The sequence below is a fragment of the Palaemon carinicauda genome, chromosome 22 (assembly GCF_036898095.1).
Source record: "Palaemon carinicauda isolate YSFRI2023 chromosome 22, ASM3689809v2, whole genome shotgun sequence".
Lineage (NCBI taxonomy): Eukaryota > Metazoa > Arthropoda > Malacostraca > Decapoda > Palaemonidae > Palaemon > Palaemon carinicauda.
The window spans coordinates 26,813,873-26,835,967 of NC_090746.1; the positions used below are offsets into that span (position 1 = coordinate 26,813,873).

The 22,095-nt window shown below is 32.2% G+C and overlaps 1 protein-coding gene and 1 long non-coding RNA gene across 2 annotated transcripts in view; one reads left to right on the forward strand and one right to left on the reverse strand.

Moving 5' to 3' along the window:
• LOC137616379 (diuretic hormone receptor-like) overlaps positions 1 to 22,095 on the forward strand; it is a 399,151-nt gene that overhangs the window by 257,991 nt on the left and 119,065 nt on the right. The gene's annotated exons all lie outside the window — the stretch shown is intronic.
• LOC137616380 (uncharacterized) overlaps positions 1 to 22,095 on the reverse strand; it is a 504,367-nt gene that overhangs the window by 30,260 nt on the left and 452,012 nt on the right. The window lies entirely within an intron of this gene.

Consider the following 22,095-nt stretch of genomic DNA (forward strand, 5'->3'; position numbering starts at 1 on the left):
TGAAACATGACCAAAGAGGGATCCAAAGTAGTACTATCTGGCCAGTCATAGGACCAAATAACTCTAAAGCAATAGTATCTCAACGGGTACCTGGTACCTTGACCAACACACCAGATAGCTTTCCAGATATTTTCTAAATTGTTCCATTTACAACTAATTATATAAAATAATCCAAAATGTCAATTTATGAACAAAATTTAATAACTGCATCACAGAAGGTGTGAACTTCTTTCATATATGTATCCATGATCAGATTTAGTAGTGGCAACCGAATCGGCTACTTTATATATATATATATATATATATATATATATATATATATATATATATATATATATATATATATATAAAACAGCGTTTCAACAGAACATAATATCGTTAAGATAAAACTTTACAATTGTATAACCTATGAACAACTATAAATCTTACTGGGACTGTTAACTTGAATTATTATTGCTTATACTATTCATATTATGATCTAAATTTAGACTTTTAAACAATACGATGGAACCTGTAACCTTCTATGTCACCCTTTTGCAAACAAAAATGATGAAAATGTAACTCCTGTCCAAACACTTTTCTCAATCTACCTCAACTGTTTTTTTATCAAACACTAGAGGAGCGATTTCCATTTCTGGTATTCGGATTATTATTATTGGATTGATGATGGTGATTATGTTGATAAAACAGTAAATAAGGCCAAATCAGGGTTGCCTTTTTTTTTCTTGGAAAAATCAACAAGAGTGAGAGTGTAATTTACATAAATGCCTCCTAAATTCGAAACTTCTGTCTGTTTGGATTTCATAAAATACGTTTTATTCATTAATTTCAGTTTGAAATAAACTAATATGAAAATGCCGTTTATTAATTTTCTTCAAGGTAGTTTGATTTGAATTTTGTTATCTACCTTTTTCGTTAAAATTTTGTCTTTCCTCACTAATTACTTCATGGATTTTCCCTTATATTTTTTACTGTTGGTATGAAAGTTTGGAACATAAAAAATTTAACAAACAAGCAGATTAACAAATTTCCCATTTACGAACATGTAGGCTACATATTGTATCACCGTACTCAAATCGTACATACATTTAAAAATTATAACATCGTGTGTGTAGGGAAGTATGTATGATATACAAAAGCCTGAATTTGCCATGGGAATAAGGCTCGTAAACTGGATTATTTTTCAAAATAGTATATATCAAATATATATTTTAGCTGTCTACGAATAGCGCCAAAATTAAATGAAAAAGGTTTCAAATTGTGAGACCACAGTGTGAAAAAGCTAAAAAATGTATGACATTCATACATATATTACTCCCCGTTTTTATTTTTCTAAACCAGTTTAAATAATCCGGCATAAACATGAAGTATAAACTGCAAAATTCATATGTGCCTGAATAAGTCATGGTATCTTCTGTTTTAACAATAACTATGCAATTTATATAAACCATTGGAAAATATGGACGAAATAGTAGTTGGTTTGATTTTTAACAATTTTTGGTTACATTTGGAATCAGTGTATCAATTGTTGATTGATATCATTCTTTTAATACGATTTTATAGATTCGAATTGATTTAGACATTTCTAGATGCTATCTTTAAGCTTCTTCAAAATTACGTATTTTACAGGCAAATTACAAATACTGTAGTAATGCAATAATTGTTTGATTCGTGCATAATTGACCGCCGTGAAATGCTGGACGCCATCGATACATAAGCACCCAGACGCGCAGAGATGCATGACATGGAACAAGCAACCTCATCCAAAGAGTTGCTAAGGACCACACACTTCCAATGGAAAAAAGCAAATACCACAGTGCTTGACTGACGAATTCTAGGACCAAGTTGGATCCCGGACTATCACTCACTAGTTTATCTAACTGTAAATAGGTAACAGCACCTACTACTACGGTATTTAAAAAAAAGTAAAAAAAAAAAGTAAAGGAGGGTCCAGTGAGAAATCTGAAGATTTTACTTTTTTTAACCTTTCCCTTCAAAGGTTTTCACTTTTGAAGGGATAGGTTAATATATATATATATATATATATATATATATATATATATATATATATATATATATATATATATATATAAAATGCTTATTATGCATTGTACATATCATTATCCTCTCCTCCTACGACTATTGACGCAAGGGGCCCAAGTTGAGATTTCGTCAGTCGTCTCAGTTTTAAGCTTTAAATCAATAGTTCTCCATTCATCATCTCCTACTGCACGCTTCATAGACCTCAGCCATGTGGGCCTGGGTCTCCAACTCTTCTAGTGCCTTGTGGAACCCATTTGAAAGTTTGGTGAACTAATCTCTCTAGGGGAGTGCGAAGAGCATGCCTAAACCATCTCCATCTACCCCTCACCATGATCTCATTCACATATGACATTTAAGTAATCTCTCTTATAGTTTAATTTCTAATACTGTCCAGCCAATTAACTCCCAATATCCTCCTGAAGGCTTTGTTCTCAAATCTACAATATCTGTTGGATATTGTTTCGTTGTCATATCATACCACAATTCATATCCATAGTAACACCGATCTCACTAAACTGATATTTAGCCAATTTTTTTATACGTAATTTCAGGTGATTTGATTTCCCAATTTTTCATAACCTAGCCAGCATCTGATTTGCTAAACTCCAATTCTAAAGATCCTGTATTAAAGATAATAGTTTCTAAACATTTAAATGATTCCACCTCATTAAGTCTTTCTCCTTCCAATGACATTTCATCATCCACTGCATATTACATTTTCAGCCTCACTGCATTTCTTCTATTTATTTTGAGCCCAACCTCATGTGATATTTCATGCATTCTGATAAGCAAGCTTTGCAAGTCCTGTGGCGTTTTGCTAATATGGACAGCGTCATCAGCATACTCTAGGTCCGGTAATTTCCTGTTACCAATCCAGTCCAATCCTTCTCCGCCATCCTCAACTGTTCTATGCATTACCAAATCCATGAGGATGGATAAACAACATAGGTGACAACACATTCCCTTGGAGTACTCTACCGTTCACTGGAAATTTATTTGATAGGACTCCCTTAACATTAACTGTGCACTTTCTATGGTCATGAACAAACGTAATCCATAATAACAAAGGACTCTCCACAAAATTGTCCGGTGCACACTATCAAAAGGTTTTTCGTAGTCCATAAATGCCATCAACAGTGAATTTATATATTCCAAACATCGTTGTACAACATGACTTAAAATAAAAATTTCTGTCAGTACAACTTCGACTTTTCCGATATCCTGCATTTCCATCTCTCAGCTTTTCATCAATTTTTCTCTCTACTCTCTTTAGAATGAGCATACTATATATTTTCATGACAACTGACGTAAGTGTGATGCCTCTGTGCAATCGGTCAGATCTCTTTTTTTTTTTTGGCAATTTTCATCAACACTCCTAGCTCCTATTCATCAGGTTTTGCCTCTTCATGCCACATTCTACAAAATAATTTTGTAAGTACTCTAAGAGTTACTTCATTTTCGGTCAATATCATCTCAGCAGTTATTCCATCGTATCCAGGGCCTTTCCATCTCTTGAGTTTTTTAATGATAGCTTTGACTTGCAAACACACTGAATTCATTCATAGGCACATCAAGGGTTTAGTTTTAGGAATGAAAACGGGACATTAGGAGTTGCAAGAGGGGTGTGTAAATATTTACAGTGGGCCTGTTGACAGGACTCGAGGTTGTTTTAAAGCATATACACACATATATATATATATATATATATATATATATATATATATATATATATGTGTGTGTGTGTGTGTATATATATATGTGTGTGTATGTATGCATGCATGTATATATGTATACATACACACATATATACATTCATATATCTATCTATCTATTTCTATAAATAACATATATATATATATATACATAATTTATAATGATTTGGCTTCAAGGTGAAAGCGTTCATGTATTTTCGCAAGAATTCAAATTCATACTTGGAACTATCGTGACGACTAAACGCATAGCGTGATTGCATTTGATATTGCGTTAATAAGTGAAGAATACTGTTCCCCATCAATCTAAACAAGCAGTCTCATATCAGTATCTAAATCTCAATTAAGCTTAACAATCGCTGACGTTCGATTCAAGATAATTTTTCTCCCAATTTACTGATTCAGAGAAAATGATTTAACTGCAAATTCACAATCATCTGATTCAGAAAACGTGATTGAAGGGTAAAAATTAACAATAAAAAATGAATATTGGTTCATGCTTTAAAAGACATTGATGAAAATTTTCATCGAATCACAGTTTGATTAAAATTTGTTTGGAAGAAAACTTGATGGACGCTAATAACTTGGGCACATTAAAAACAATGTAAATTTGGTTCTGTTGATCAAAACCATTTCATCATCCACTTCCTCGAAGCTGAGCCCCGTCCAATAATACTTGTCCTCACCAATCCTGGGATAAAAATGACCACTAAGTGGCTTTTCCATTGCCACATCCATTCCGAGAATATATTGCGTTAGGGATTATTGTATTCATTGACCATGTTTATTAAGAATGTCTTCAGATTAGGGAGTGGTTCAACTAGTGATAGTGAGATATACCAACGAAACAACATTTATCTTTGATGTCAGCTAATTCGAAGATAGGAGAATCACGTATAAGAATTTGTAACTTTAAATATTCTATTTATTGATGCAACGTCTAAAACGAAGAACCAAATTTTCTTTACATTTTCGCATTAAATCCTTTTGTTCTTCGTTCTCAATTCAACCTATCTGAAGAGTGGATCAGAATTCTAGACAGGAACCATTACTTAAATGAAGGCAACGTGTCTCCGCGAAAAACAAATATTCTCCGTTCATTTTTTCTCTCTGGCACCTTGATTTCACAGCATTGCAGGGGTTTCTCAAAATACTTAAAAAACTGTCAGCTGAAGAATAGGATCCTTTTTCTCTCAGGTCCTAAGTTCTCTGCACATAAAACAATTTGGATTTCTCTTCAGTCCTCCTCCTCTTTGGCATCTATTATGTGCCATTTACTTTGGAATAAATCTTCTGGCCATTCTACCTTTTTCCATATTCCTTTTGGTTCAAGTCATGAGCAAGATATCAAGATAAACTTCTTAAGAATGTTTGCATAAAAACAAATAATCACAGAAGGGGATATGGATTTACACACAAATAATCTGATAGCATTTTGCCTTTCAATAGCTGCATGTTTGTGTTTTGCCAAAGTTTATAAGAAACATTCAACCTCAAACCTAGTTTGATAATACGTGTGTTTGCCGTGTACGTACTATTGTCTTTGTTTTTCCTACCAATTTACATCTAAACCTTCGAACGTATTAGATTGAATTTAAAGTAATAAAAATAGTTGATTGATACTTTGGTCATGTAATTGGAGAGACAAGTAGCGTTTCAAGGTTTTAAAACATTAAAGGTCACTCATGAACGGCAGAGACAAGGCTAAAGACAATGTCCTAGAGACCCAGCAATTATATATATCATCAGCATCCAAGCCACAATCGACCCAAGCTAGGACCAAGGAGGTTCAGATAATGGCTGTTTGACTAAGCAGGTAGACCTATAGGCCTATAGGCTCTTCCAAACATCCTTCACCCTTCCTAGCTCACCAAAACGGCGAGGAGGTGAATACTAGTGAAAACGTTTTCGAGCTGCGAGCCAGGCTCAAATTTCTAAGCCACGACTCCTGAAACTGAGATATTATCCACATAGCTGCCCTGTTTATTTACTTACAATTTTTGCGAGTTAGAATAATGATAATCCATTAATAGTAATAAAAAAAACCTTATACTTGTATCCGCATCAAATGACTAAAATATTGTTCAAAAAGACAATAACACACCTATATATATATATATATATATATATATATATATATATATATATATATATATATATATATATATTTATATTTATATATATATATATGTATATATATATATATATATATATACATATATATATATATATATATATATATATATATATATATATATATATATGTGTGTGTGTGTGTACATATAAAAATCATATAAAAGTATGCTCTCCAAAGACGACTATGCATTGTGCGTATATCCACCCCCCAAACACATCAGCATAAATTATGTATCTGGCCACGAAAGAAAAAATGAAATAGTCCATAGGAGTGTACACCTATGGATTATTACCATTGCCATACCCTGAGTCTGACGGTGACAATAAGACGTAAATATTAACCGTGGTCAAGATTTTAAGTTTTCTTTTGATAGACACACACATTCATACATACATAAATATATAATTACATACATACATACATACATACACACACACATATATATAATTTGTGTATGCTTACGCATGTATGATTACTTTCAACATCTCGTTTCCCACGGAAAGGAGTGGCTCCATCGAATAACTACATAATAATCACAGCCACAGACATCCTTTAACTGCTGAGATCCGGATGATCCCTTATACAGCAAAACTTTCTCGAAAGAAGAGGAACATGGGATATATTATATATATATATATATATATATATATATATATATATATATATATATATATATATATATATATATATATTCGTGGTGACAAATCTTAACGCGTTCATCCTCTTCGATATATCCAAAGATAACCATGTTTTATATTCCCCCATGGGTACTTCTATGTGTGAATGTATGTATGTATGAAGAGCTATGGGTGGAATGTATGAAGTGATAATTGAGAAACATTGCCTTCACACGAGGGAAATGTAGATGGTGAAGGAAAAAAATGTGGAAGCAAAACGATTTTGTTGAAATAAATTGTTTACAATATAGATGTTGGCGCGCTAAGAATAATGGGCGATAAATAAAGTTAATAAAAAAATAATGACGAAGGTGGCTGGAACGGTTAGTGTTAGGAAACAGTTTGGTCATGTGAAAAGAATAGAATTCCATAGGTTACTGAAGCCACAGCGAGTGTTGGATGTTCGATATAATATTGATGAACATTGTGTATAAGGGTAGAAAGTGGCTGTTGAGGTAATTTTCTAGAGCGGGGATTCATGCAGATTCATCCTCAATTCAATATTTACCATTTGTAGAAAATAACACTTGATCAAAATATTACATCACCGAGAATAAAAAAAAACGAAGTTATACCAAGCATTTCTATTTGTTTTCTTAATCCGTACTTTGAAAGCTACCGCCTTAATGATAAATTGTAAATATACAAAAGCAGTTTCATATTTTTTCTTTCAGGTGACTTTCTTATATACATACATGCATGCATATGCAGATAGATACTGCAACATGGGCTTTAGCAGGTGACTTAACATCCAGGCATCGCTTGAGAATCGAAATATGCATGAACAGTATACTGGGGAGCCAGGTATTATAACTTTTGTAACAGTATCATTATTGGTAATATTTTTATTTCTATTATGACCCTCTCTTTTCCCCCGTTCTTTCGCTCTTCCTAAATTTCGCATGTGTACTGTATACCTACAAGAATACACTAAATCCTCCAGTTTTGTATCACAACTTAAATATTCATGGCAAGGCTCTGTCATTGTGGAAAACTATTCGTTTTTGTTTTGCATTCTATTTCTATTTTATTGCTCCCCATCCACTCATCCTGTCTCGTTTTGGGGGAAGTATAAAGCTCACTTTCGTTCCGACCGGTTTTGACTTAGAAAATACGTTTTTTCTTTAATTTGAGCTTGTTAGTATTCAAAAATACAAATGGAGAGGAACATACAAAACACTTTGAGCATATGATCAACATAGTCACTTCAAAGTAGTGTACTGGAAGTCTAATCCAAGTTAAATTGTTGGAAACATGTAGAATAAGTGCATACTTTCGGTAATGTCCCTTACCTAGGGAAAAGGTATATACAGTATACAGTATGCCTGGTGTTTCCCAGTCGGGGGTTCGAGTCCCGCTCAGACTCGTTAGTGCCATTAGTGTCTACAACCTTACCATCCTTGTGAGCTAAGGTTGGGGGGTTTGGGGGAGCCTATAGGTCTATCTGCTGAGTCATCAGCAGCAACTGCCTGGCCCTCCCTGGTCCTAGCTTGGGTGGAGAGGAGGCTTGGGCACTGATCATGTAATATGTGGTCAGTCTCTAGGGCATTGTCCTGATTGCTAGGGCAATGTCACTGTCCCTTGCCTTTGCCATTCATGAGCGACCTTTAGACCTTTAAAACCTTTATGTAGATGGGTAGGTGGTGGATATCTTCATTCTTATTGAATTAGCTAGTAATAATAATAATAATATTAATAATAATAATAATAATAATAATAATAATAATAATAATAATAATTGTTACCACATGATAGCACGAAGTATTAAATTTTCAATCCATAAATGACCCTCCTTGGGAAATGTTTATCAAAGTATTGTATATTAAGTTCTCTTTATCCAACTGATGTTCTCGGATGAAAGAAAAAAAGTAAAGTTAGCACTTTTATGCCTATTAAAAAAAAACTAACAGAGGCCGATAAATACCAACCGTCTCCACGACAATACAGGAGAGGGATTGTTTATCTTTGTACATTTTTTTTTTTGGGGGGAGTAGAAAAATTATTTTAATTGATCAACTGAGAGCCATGTCTTGTGTCGAGCCTTCTCCATGTCGTCGAACATTCACCGTAGGACACCAGTACCCATCATCTCGACTGTTTGCATGTCAAGAAGTAATTTTAGACGCTTGTGATTTAAGAGTTTTAGTTCAATTTAAGGAAGATTTATATACAGTGCAATTTTCCTTTTGTAGCGTTGATATTTGACAGCCTACAATTTGATTGCTGCTTGTCCTCCGTTCCATTTAACTCGCATCTTTCAATCTTAACAGCTTGGTGACTTCACTGAATACTCTATTTGAGTCAAAGTCAATGTTTAAATTTAAATATCCATGGCTTATCGGAGGCTTTATTATTAGCCGTCTCATTCCATAGCAATAATCGGTAAGGTTATCTAGCGTAAGTAGGTGTCTTTAGTTCATATATACAGAACCAGACTAAACTAGTTAGGAATAGTCCTACAAAATGAATACCCACCACTGAGAACGGTAAAACAGAAACATGAAAAGCATAGTAAAATATGTGAAAGTAATATGCATATAAACATACAAATAAAAAAAAAAATATATAAAATAAGGAAATTATCAAAATCTGTTAAATAAGTAAGATGCAGAATATTCGTAAATTCTTTAAACAAAAATATGAATTCTACACTTGATCATTTATAAGTCATAGATGGCTGCTAAATACGAAGTGAGAGGCACGGTAACGACTCGCGTGTTGCCTACTTGATGAAATTCTGAAAGAGGCGCTGACGAAGCAACAAGCCATGGCAGCTGACACCGTCTAATCGAATGCCAACTACCGTGTCGGGGAAGAACTATTTATATCACAAAATATGAGTCGATAGATAGGAAAGGGTGTGGCCAGGAAAGATCTTAGAGAAAAATAACTATTTCTAGAGCGGTAGAAACTTCATATAAAGACAAGCATCAAAGTAGGGAAGACAAATCAAATATTTTTTTTCTTTGAATCAAACGTCACGACAACTTACTATTTTTTCAGTTAATATGATTAATGCATATATATATATACAATATATATATACAATATATATATATATATATATATATATATATTAATTTTCATTTCATACATTTTCTTCTCTCTCTCTCTCTCTCTCTCTCTCTCTCTCTCTCTCTCTCTCTCTCTCTCTCTCTCTCTCTCAAATACTAGTCCAACCATTTATAAAATAATTATTCGCATGGGCAAAAATTTCAAAATCAGCAGAATATGATTACTTTTTCATAAATAGAACACAATGATTTTGGCCAATCTTTAAGGTTTTCAAAATCAGTAAAAGTGGGGTAGTACAAAAACTGATTTCTGTTAACTAGTGGGTAGCTTTTTAACGATCATTTTACTATATGTTCGTATAGTGATACAAATTCTATATAACGTGTCCATTAAGGTGACGATACATACGGGCGAACAAGCAAAAATCAATTTTCATAACGAATAAGAACAAATCCGTGCCAAGTTTGGGGGCAAGGTGTTGAAGGGTGCTGTGAAACGGAATAGATGCCGCCTCAACATGTATTTTCGATTAAGGAAAACAAGTATAGTTATCTATATCAACGGTGGGCATTAGTTTCTTTTTAATGTAAATTATATACAATATTTTTCAGTTACAAGCTTCTAAGATTTCATATTCGTTTCCTTTTGCTTCACGTTACTTACGTTTTTAGCTACCCACATTTCTGTCCTCGGCTCTGTTTGTCTAGCAGGAGGAGGCTCAATTTTATGAAAGCATAAACCAAAGTATGTATAATATTATAGATAATATATTATGAAAGAAAATATATATTTCTTAAATAGTATAGGTCTTCAGCATAATTTTCATTGATCCCATTCCTTTTTCGTGTTACTGGAATATTTTACAAAATTATCTCTCTCTCTCTCTCTCTCTCTCTCTCTCTCTCTCTCTCTCTCTCTCTCTCTCTCTCTCTCTCTCTCTCTCTCCAGAAAGTCAGATGAAAGTTATAAATATTTGCATGTATATATTTATATATATATGTGTACATATATATATATATATATATATATATACACTGCATATATAAATTATATGTATATATATGAGATATGTATGTATATATATATATATATATATATATATATATATATATATATATATATATGTGTGTGTGTGTGTGTGTGCGTGTGTGTTTATGTGAATAACAAAGTCCTTTCAAAAACTGCTTTCTATTACATCTATCCGAGTAAGGTAATTCTGTTCAGATTAACTTCTTCCAGAACATTGCTGCCATGGGAAATGCCAATAGCATGGCTTCTAGTGCAGCTTCCCAAGGAAGAGTAGCGCCTAATTAAGGTTGTGAACGTGTTGGGAGTCGAAATGGCCTCTTAAAAATAAATGAGCCTTTTCATCTAGAGCCCACCGCCGATCATATACATCAGGGTAGTCTATCAGGAATGCTATCGCAGAGGTAGAGAGTGGAATCGGACACTTCTGTCAAAGAAGTACCAATAGTCTAGTGTACAGATACGTGTACTTTATGGCAAAGGAGCGCCTAGTTACGGGCTGTAAAACCTTTGTCTTTAATAAATTTCCACTAAATAGCAGATGAGCATCCTATTCTAAAGTCAGTGGTAATTCCAATGCTGAGAAAAGCAAAATGACAACTTCGCTGTCTGAGAGGTATGAACATCAAATACTAGGCAAGAACCAAAAGATTCAATTCCTACACATCGTATTGCTAAAATAAAAATATAAAGGAAAGACAAATTTATTTATCATATATATATATATATATATATAGAGAGAGAGAGAGAGAGAGAGAGAGAGAGAGAGAGAGAGAGAGAGAGAGAGAGAGAGAGAGAGAGCGAGAGAGAGAGAGAGAGCGTTCGCTTGATAATAAATATGCAGAGCAGTACCTGGTCCTACATATACCCAGATCAGCATGCATGTTTTATTCTCGTCTTCTTTATGTCGTATGTCATGGAGTTGTAACATGCGAATCAAATGTACTGTATATATTCTCTTTCCTCTTCCCCTTGCTTTCCTTTTGTTCTACTTTATATAAATTCTTACTTCATCTTTTTTATTTTATATATGTATATATATATATATATATATATATATATATATATATATATATATATATACATTCTATATATATATATATATATATATATATATATATATATATGTATATATACACAGTATATACAGTATGTTAGCTTTCCAATTAAAAAAAATAGTCTTTTACAATGAGGTCGCTAACATCATACCATCTTTTACATTTGTTGTGATACAAAACAGTCGAAAAAAGTTCTTGCTGCATTACATCAATGGAGGCAATGTGGAACTGGTAGCCCTCATTGGTTATCGATTCAAGACCAAACTAAAGTAAAAGATATTCTAACAATATGTTAGAAAAGGATATACACATGAGCATGCCATACAGTGAGAATGGCATATAATAAATGGACAAGGGGAATAAAAGAATGGGTCCCCAGATACTGTAAACGAAACAGGGGAAGACGATAGATTGACATAAAAAGACCATAAACACACGTGAGAGTAAGGACGTGTCTGAGAACTTTTGTCTTGCTGTAGACTAACAACGGCTGATGATGATAATGATAATATGTAACGCATGCATGTAAAACATGTACTTCTTGCAAGATGTTGTCCAGTCTGACTTTTTACACATATTCAGAAAGGAATACAAATGAAGTAATGAAAGGCTAATGTGTTCATTTAGTTGCAAATATTACTCTGTCCCTTTCTATATAAATTAAAAGTGCTATCACGTCCCATCCGCTATTATTAGTTCTGTGATGACTTACTAGGAATGTGGCCAGAATCTAACGTCACTTACAGAATATTCTCACGACTGAGTGTAAACAAATAAGAGGATATGCCTATATATTCAAGAGGAAGAATAGCGCAAAACTAATCTTATTTCCCGTTGAATGAATTAATGGCAGACCAGGGACTATTGGTGAGATGGAAATATGGGTGTATATGTGGGAAGTAGAACTCTTGACAAAGAAATATCGTCCATTACAGAAAAATATAAATACTTTTGTATCATACTGGAAATAAGTTCATAACTTTAGAATGATATATATATACATACATATATATATATATATATATATATATATATATATATATATATATGTATATATATGTATATATATATATATATAATATATATACATATATAAATATATATATACACATATATATATATATATACACATATATAATATATAAATATATATAATATATAATTATATATAATATATATAAAATATATATATATATATATAGAGAGAGAGAGAGAGAGAGAGAGAGAGAGAGAGAGAGAGAGAGAGAGAGAGAGAGAGAGAGAGAGAGGGGGACTGACTAGCGGGAGAGGGAGAAAATAACCAAATGCGGACTTAGAATTGAGTATCAATAAATAAAAAATTAAAATTGCTCTTTGCTGAATATATTTTCTTAAAAACATATAAGAACAGTGGACGCTGTCCACACTAGGTTATGAATAACTTATTTTCTCCAACACTAGACAGTAACCTGAATACATCACATTTTAGTATATTCATTCTCCAGTACCAAAATTTGAAAAGATTAATCTTTCCAAACGCGTTTAATATGTAACTTGACATGTCTCTATCGCAAAATAAATCCTATTACATGAACAAAAACCTGAATTTTTTAAAAAAGATAAATTTCATAGATTCTCGTGTGCTATCTCTTAAGCAACCAAAGTAATAAAGGAGGTTTTCTACTATAATCAAAGTAACACTGAATCTGAAGCGTTAACTTAAAGGTTTGGTTTAAAGGCCACTCATGAATGGCAGAGGCAAGGGACAGTGACATTGTCATATCAAGAAGGACAATGCCCTAGAGACTGACCATATATGCATATGATCATTGCCCAAGCCCTCTTCATCCAAGCTAGGACCAAGGAGGGCCAGGCAATGGGTGCTGATGAACCAGTAGATAGACCTATAGGGTCCTCCAAATACCGCATCTTTAGCTCACAAGGATGGTGAGGTTGCAGCAACCAAAGGAATTAACGAGCTTGAGCGGGACTCGAACCCCAGTCTGACATTCACCAGTCGGGGACACTACCAATTCGGCCACCACAAACCCAGCTGTAGAAACTTTTCCGATGAGAAGCTCGATTAATGTTCCAACGGCAACCATGTTATAGTCTTGTACAAGATCCCGTCAAAGTATCGAATCGAACTAGAAATGGTTATACTCGGTTTATATTGTTATGATTATAGTTCTTGAATACCAGAAAATGGGCTTGAGGATTTTCTGTACAACAATGTTAAGCTTAAGTAGGTTACGACGTGGTTCGGAACATGAATTTAATCATTATGTTGGTAAATTTACTGAAACAATTCTACATAATTAACAATATCACAGTAAAATGTGCTATGCCGGTTACAGTTGAGAGAGAGAGAGAGAGAGAGAGAGAGAGAGAGAGAGAGAGAGAGAGAGAGAGAGAGAGAAAAATTGGGTCCTCCGAAGTGGCGAACGGAAATCCCATACGACTGGGTAATTTCAAGTAATCTATGAACTTTTGATCAGAATTGTAGAGAAAAGCTTTACAAATCTCTAAAATAAAAGATAAACTTTCATATCAGAGGTATTTTTCTTGCCAATTACATGTATATATTTTGGTGAAATTGGGTCCTTCGATTGTACTGAAGCATGAAATTTTTCTTTGATGCGCATCTGGTACTCTTCGCCTTTTTTTTTTTTTTTTTTTTTTTAATTTTCTTCGGTCTTTTAACCATTTATTTTCACATACGCCTAATATATTCATGAATTTGTTAACCTGCCCAGGGAAACTCATGATAAGAAATTTAAACAAAAAATGAAATAAACAATAATATATTTCAACAAAATTTAAAACGGTTTTGTAGACAAGTAAATATTCAGTAATAACTTTTCCGAGATTTCATTTATAGAATACCCACCAACAGTTTTCGTGGGGTTTCTTCTTTTTTCTTAAAGTGTGAAACAAGTCAATATAATAGAATAGCACTATTATTTCCATGAGATAAATAATGCTAGAAACTGGTTAGTGCGTGATTCTCAAGTAGTAGCATATCGATACCCAACTGGCCTGATTATTTACTTGCATGGGTGACACCCACTGTACGCCACTTCCCTAGTTCCCATGGACATCAGTGGGCATATGAATGAGTAATCAGCTTCATCCACAAATAAATTCTTATGAACTTTCAGCAGTCTTTGGTACTACAATGTATATTGTGAATTGTAATGGGTCACATAGCGGCAAGATAATCCAAATAAACGGGGGAGAGAAAGTAATTGTGTTTTATGGTTCATTGGTTATTTACCTTATCTTAATGTCGAAGGCGACGTTACTTATCCGGCACATACAAAACAATAGTATTCAAACTTGGACTTCCGTCATACGAGTGACCCTTCCGACGGAATTAGTTAATCGCGTTTCTCGCACCTAGTCTTTAATTTGATTTTTTAGTTTCACCGTGTAAGAAAAAGCTTAATTCCTAAAGATTCCTGGGCAGCCTCATATTGTCTCGGAAATATTCTTGTCACTCATATTAGCGAATGTTAATCAGTAAAACTTGCTTCGACCGTAATTACTCCAGATTTCAAGGCACAATTAAAAAAAAATAATTTTGCCTTTGCTTTCAACCGAATAAATGGTTTCTTTCGTATATCTAGAATATGGTTGCAATTCTATTATTATTACTATTATTACTAGCCAAGCTACAACCTTAGTTGGAAAAGCAAGATGCTATAAGCCCAAGGGCTCCAACAGGGAAAAATAGCCCAGTGAGGAAAGGAAATAAGGAAATAAATAAATGATGAGAATAAATTAACAATAAATCATTCTAAAAAACAGTAACAACGTCAAAACAGATATGTTCTATATAAATTATTAACATCGTCAAAAAGATATGTCATATATAAACTATAAAAAGACTCGTGTCAGCCTGGTCAACATAAAAAACTTTGTTCTAACTTTGAACTTTTAAGTTCTACTGATTCAACTACCCGATTAGGAAGATCATTCCACAACTTGGTAACAGCTGGAATGAAACTTTTAGAATACTGTGTAGTATTGAGCCTCATGATGGAGAAGGCCTGGCTATTAGAATTCTAATTACAATGTATTATTTTCTTTGAAAACATGTTTCGATTTAACTTGTACATATTAACGTCCTTCGCTCTGGTGACAAAGATTCTGCATTGCCAGGTTGCTGCTACTTCTTGCAATAAATCTCCAATCACAAACACAACCAAACTTCCTCAAAGTCGTGTTAGTGGCAGTCCTGAAGTTTCGAGTCCAACCTTTTCGTCAACATTGTTTCATTTGATTTGCATACAACTTAAACTCGGGTATAATTTAGAGTCGAACATTTACAACAACCAGAAACTTCAAGAGGGTGGTTTAGTCTTAGAAAACTTTATAATAGATTTAAATGTTGTCATTAGCCTATATAAATTTTAATAATAATAATAATAATAATAATAATAATAATAATATTTCATATATATATATACACTGTATATACATATATATATATACACACACACTATATATATATATATATATATATATATATAAATTATATAGAATAATGAAAAAATCTCAATCAATTATAAAGGAAAACAATTCTGTTAAATTTTCGAAAACCTTAAACAGTTTCCTTAAATTTTGTGATTACTGTAATAATTATAAGATTTCAATTCACATGCAAATATTATACAGGATGATATATTGTATGTGTGTATGTATATATATATATATATATATATATATATATATATATACAGTATGTATATATATATAAATATATATATATGTGTATATATATATATATATATATATATATATATATATATATATATATATGATGCAAATACGTATGGCAGTACTTCCGTATTATGCTAAAAAGATTCCATAACGATATGTGTATTTTTGTAAATAATACAACGAATTTTAAAGCTTTTAAGTTCGTTGTATTATATAAAAAATGGAACCTTTTAGTATGTATATATATATATATGTATATATACATATATATGTATAAATATAAAATATATATATATATATATATATATGTGTGTGTGTGTGTGTGTGTGTGTGTGTGTGAGTGTATGTGTTTGTCTTTTAGTTAGAATTCGATTTTAAGGCATCTCAAGAGTGTGATTACTATCAAAACAGCCATTTTCTAGAACCTAGTAAATGCTAGAATCTATTTACCGTGTGGACTTCTCGGCGATAACATTGGATCGAACGTGGTTTCAGAAAATCGCAGTCCGGGCATTTAATTAAATTCCGTCGATTCTACCAACCGCATGAGCTAGACTTGAAATCAAGTACACACACACACACACACACACACACACATATATATATATATATATATATATATATATATATACATATATATATATATGTATGTGTGTAATTGTGTACGTGCGCATGAGTGTGTATACCGATGTAGCTAAACCAAACACAGCAATCTTAGCAAAGTAACTGAGTTTCATAACGATAAAATTGCTATTAAATGTTTGGATTACAGGATATCTCAAGAATCAATACAATTAGAAAAAGTCTACACAAATTTAGATTATCAATATTATTAGCCAAGCTATAGCCCTCGTTGGAAATGCAGAATGCTACACGTTTAAGGGTTCATTTGTAAAGCTGCTCAGCAGGATGAGGAAATAAGGAAATAGCTAATAAATTATAGATAAGTAATGAATAAAATCTATAGTATATTCCAAGATCAGTAACAACGTTAAAATAGACCAGTCTCATACAGGTTATAGAATGAGACCTAAGTCAACCTATTCAAAAGAAAAGAATTCACAAAATGTTTGAACTTCTGAAGTTTACCAATTCAACCGTCATACTAGGTAGGAAGAGCATTCCACGATCTAGTCACACCAGGAATAAAAATTCTAGGATATACTGTGAAGTATTGCGTCTTATGATGGAGAAGGCATGAATGATAGAATCAACAGAATAACACTTCATACAGAATCGTACAGTATGGGAAAATCTGAAAGCATAAAGAACTGACTTAACAAGTGTGCCACAGATTGATATCAGAGAATGTATGTGGAACCTATTAGACAGTAAGATTTTATACTACCTCTTGTTCTCAAACCGAATGGCAATTCTATTGGATCGAAGAATTTGTTAACCGAAACACAAATAATGATATTGAAAAAAAATAAATAAATAAATAAAATAAAATGTAAGACAAAATACATTACGATTGAAAAAAAAAAATAAAAAAATAAAAAATCTGGAAATTACGTTATGCGGAAATGGATGGAAATAGATGATATAGTTTTGGAGCATATGGAACATTACAAACAAAATGATGAATTTAAAAAGCAATTTATAGCTGATTTTTACTTGAATACTTGGTTTCCTCCATTCCTCAACACCAACTTCAATAACTATTATAAATCTTAGATTATTCCGCTCTGCCTATATTTACTTCTTATTTTCAATCCACAAACCCTCAAAATGCTCACTATATTGATCCAGAACTGCATTCTCCTTGGATATTTAATCATCAACCATCCTCTTTACAATTATTTCACGGTAGAACAACTTATTTTCCCTCAAATCCTTATTCAGCTTCTCGCCCCACCCTTATCCCTATATTTTCCTTATCTTCTTTTTCAGCCTTATGTATATTTTCCTATATTCCTTTACACAATCTTACTTCAAATTATCTAATCTGTTTACACATTAAACTTCACATTCCCTCATCCGAATACTCAATCATTTCATTCTAAATCACAATGGCAGCGAGGGTATGTGCAATCATCATAGATAATTTCATTTGGGTATAAAATATCATTACGGTACAGTTAGATAAAACTGTAATTTTAATAGGAAATTCTCCGTAAAAATACACTGCTCTCAACAGTATTTCAGTAAAATACAAGCGACCGTAATTTTACCTTACTTTGTTATTATCTTTTACGGGTTAGTGGCCGTAATATCACTTCTTTACGTTAATATATCCGTTTTTAAAACGGTAAAAATTCTGGATTAAATGTTGCCATACACTTACCGTTTCTTTAATGCAAATTTCTAAGTCTATATTTAATTCGATATCTAAGGGCTACTTGGAGCCTAATACTTGAACGTGTACAATTGATGTGTGTAATATAGTTACAAAGTAGGCTATCTACAGTTTACATTTATAATCAGACATAAAAGATGGATAGAAAAGAAAACAGACAGACAGACACTGGGCTTTTTACGATAATGTTTGACAATGGCGTTGCTTAAAACGAATAATGAATGAACGCTACATAAAGAGATATTCATATAAAACTGACCGATAGGTTCATGGACACATAAAAACAACAACTTTTTATTTTCAGATGTAGATTTCTAAAGCGTATATTGAATGAACTTTGAATTGGTAAACACTGCTTTAAAGCAAAAGAACGAATAGCCTCCTACCGATTTATTTCTAGTTGATTTCTTTCCACTCAGTGAATCCGCCTATGTTATCACCAGAGCATCGTAACCTTTGTACTTTATCACAACGCTGCTGCGTTTATTGCCGGAAACAAAACAAGGGAATACAATTTGGATTTTCCTGCCCACGGCCATAAAGTCCGGGATTTCGTTGTTGTGGTTTTTTTACAGAAGTGGATTTATTTCTCATGTGTCATCCTTGATTGTTTGGTATATCAATCAGTCGTTGGGGCTTAGTAACTCTAAAGCTGAATGTCCCTTTGAAATTGCATAATTATTGTTTTAAAACATTGTAAGAGGATTACGTTTCCTGTACTTTTCAACTGTGTGTGTGTGTGTGTGTGTGTGTGTGTGTGTGCAAAAGAATAAAAATGAAATTTTTCATCTAAACAATTATGCATTGATTTGACCAACATTTACAAATATCGTATCATTTTCAATACAGCGCCTTAAAGTACCATAAAACTTTTAAAAGTTACAAAGGCAAATGAATATATACGCTAATCAATCAAATAAACATATCTATTTTTAATTTCAAAACAAAAATCTCAGTCCTAAGAATTTTTGTATCGTTTGGTTTCCAGTCACCTGCAAAGCCTGCCATAAAACATGTAATAAGTGGTTCCATATTATGTGGGAAAGCTAAATCAATCAGAATAACAGTTAAGCTTTCGAATCTGCACAACAGAAATTTCCTCTAGAGATGTATTACTTGGAATATGGAACATACACTTCTATCCATCCAATAAACAACATTCCTGAGATATTGGATGCAGTAAGGAGAGCGTTTTGAAAGCAGTCGTTAAATTTGCCAGTAAAATCTAAGATTAAAGAACTAAAAGAAATTTATGTGAACATCCACTTTATTCATAAATTTATAATAAAGTATGACCCACCACGAAAAGACATTTTCACATAGTGAAAACTATCAAAATATTGGTATAAAAGATTCTAGATTGAAATTGGAAAAGCATAATTTGAATATGCAGTGGCTGATGGAAGAGGCAACGGGGCTGTCTTTTTCTAACTTCATTCAAGTTATAGAAAGAAAAAAAAAGGATAAGAATAAGTTTTAACCCACGAGCTTCCGATAGATTCGCTTTGTAACAAAATGATTAAGAAAAGTAAAAACAAAAAAGTTATATGATTCCATAGAGACAACAATGAGAATATGATATTTGCAACATTTTTATAAACGTTGTAATAGGTAGATTACTAAGAAGCATAAGACAAGAAATAAGGATTAGAAAGCTATTTACTATTACAGACTTTAAATGAAAGAAGAAAATGCAGATTGCAAAAGAGTTGGAAAAATGGTAAAAAGTTAAATAGAGAACACAAAAAAAAAAAAAAAAAACTATAATTATATGAAGATTACCAGAGAAAACTATACATAATAAGAAGGAAAGATGCAAAACACGAAAAACACAACTGTTTCTGATACAATCATCTTTTATCTACAAGTCGTTGATGAAGACTTGACCATTAAAACAACCAGAACATTAAATGTTTTATACAACTACACCTAAGGATTATCAGCATGCCATTAAAACGACTTTTTATTTATCTACATGTAGTGTGTGTGTATGTATGTATGTATGTATTTATTTATGTATATATATATATATATATATATATATATATATATATATATATATATATATATATATTACACACACACAAATGTGTACGTTTCACTCCCCCTCAAACATCTTCCTACGATTTTGTAAATTTTCATTACAATGGCTTCATCAGACATAACTTCGTTTCAGTTTCTTCCTTGCTGTTATTTGCATTTCAAAATCAAGTGTTTATATATATATATATATATATATATATATATATATATGTATACATATATATAAGTTTTATATATATATATACATATATATATATATATATATAAATATATATATATATATATATATATATATATATATATATATATATATATATATATATATATATATATATATGCAAATTGTATCAAAACATGGATCAACATTCGTCCATAATTTCCATCGACACTGTCGCCACCATAGTTTCGGGACTACAATATACTATAGTTACTGGCCATTACTAAGCATGTAGAAAAGAAAAGAACTTGATTTGAGGTCCTGACTTGCCTCTCTCACCAATGGCCATTATCAAGTATAGTGAAGTCTACACGATGAGTTTATTTCTTGTCGAATATCGTTTTTATCCTCGCTTAAATTACCGTTTTTCTAACGGTATGGGTACTCTATTATCTTAATTAATTTTTTCTAGAAAGAAGTAAAAAAAAAAAGAAAAAAAAAATATTACTATAACAAGGTTTCCATAAAACATTTCCTAAGTTTAAGACGGCCATCCGCGTTATGATCTGGGTCCAAATGAGGGAAATTTCATGGAAAAAAAAAAGCCTGTTTCGCAGGAATTCCAAGGTACAGTATACAATTTCACTGCATATGAAAATGCCGGATATGAACATTTTGTGCATATAAGAACATCATTTTGTAAATAAAATTTCAAGAAGTTGTTTTAACATTTATATTTTTTTTTCGGAATCTACGAATTGTTAGGGTCACTTATCACTGATAATCATGCATCATAATCACGATGTTTTGTTGGCAAAAATCGTGTCGAAAGTCCATTCTTGCTCTGTCCTTATTTTCTATGACAGAAAAGGGAAGTGCCAGGGAGATAATAACTGTTGTCAATTTTTCTTCTTTGATTCAATATCTTTTTACTCAAGAGATTTATTATCCTGTTTACATATTATGATTAGGAATAGAATTTTTTAAATATTTGCAATGCTCGGTGTAATTTTAAAATTATAGAGTCGTGTTTTTCTCCCACGCGCAAGTTTCAAAACATACTTCCACGATGTTCATGTGTTCTAATAAAAAACAATGAGCCAAGAAATACTCCTTTCTTTTATTGCAAAAAATCCTAAGTATAAATTCCATACGTAAATCGTTAAAATTTAATAGAAAATTCCTCTAGGAAGGAAACCACAATTTGGGCAAAAACAAATGTTATAA